Genomic DNA, 804 nt, shown 5'->3' with positions numbered 1-804 from the left:
AGATCAGGCATCCAGCTTGTTTGGGTTGGCATGGCAGTAGACCATGGACTGTGGCTTCACTGGAGCATGAAACCAGGACCTTCTACGTGTAAAGCAGACGTGCTAACTGCTATACTATGGAACCACATCTGAATATTTTCAAATTAACAAAAAGACATGGGAAATACAGTTTTGTAATTAAGAAACCTTTCTGTGGAAAAACAATTGAAAGAGAACGAGGCTATCACAGAAATCAAAAAGTACAAACAAATAAAAATCAATGTTTGGGGTATCAGAATCACATTAACTAGGAATCAGCCCATGGGTGTGTGAATAGAGACAGGGACCTGCTGAGCTGCACAAACCAGGTTCTCAGGGCTCTGGGCCATGGGGTGGCGTGTGTGCTGACATCAGCAGGGGGCGCTGTGGGACTGACTTGTTGGTCCCTACACACTGGCTCACTGAGGACCATCCACTCGAAGGAACCTGGGATTGGGGCCTGTTCTCTGTGCTCCCTGATGGGACTCAGCAGCTGTGTCCTCTCTGGGCTGGCAGAGTCCCGCGAGCAGGGACCTTTGCGTGGTCTCAGCAGGTGCTTCCTCCAGGGCTGTCCCAGGGGGTAAAGCCAATCTTCATCCTCCTCAGTCTGGGTGTGAGCTGAGCTCCAGCACCAGGGCTGAGGGAGGGGCTAGGCAGTCACTGGATGGACACACATTTGCATGCACAGCCTCTCCTCTGGCAGAGGGTGGAGAAGAAAAGGAGGCCTGGGGCAGCCCAGCCCCACTGTGGGCTCAGGGGCTGCGTGCACCATGGCCTGGACCCCCG

This window comes from Pteropus vampyrus, unplaced genomic scaffold, assembly GCF_000151845.1.
Source record: "Pteropus vampyrus isolate Shadow unplaced genomic scaffold, Pvam_2.0 Scaffold1208, whole genome shotgun sequence".
Lineage (NCBI taxonomy): Eukaryota > Metazoa > Chordata > Mammalia > Chiroptera > Pteropodidae > Pteropus > Pteropus vampyrus.
Note: the sequence above shows the minus strand (reverse complement) of the source record.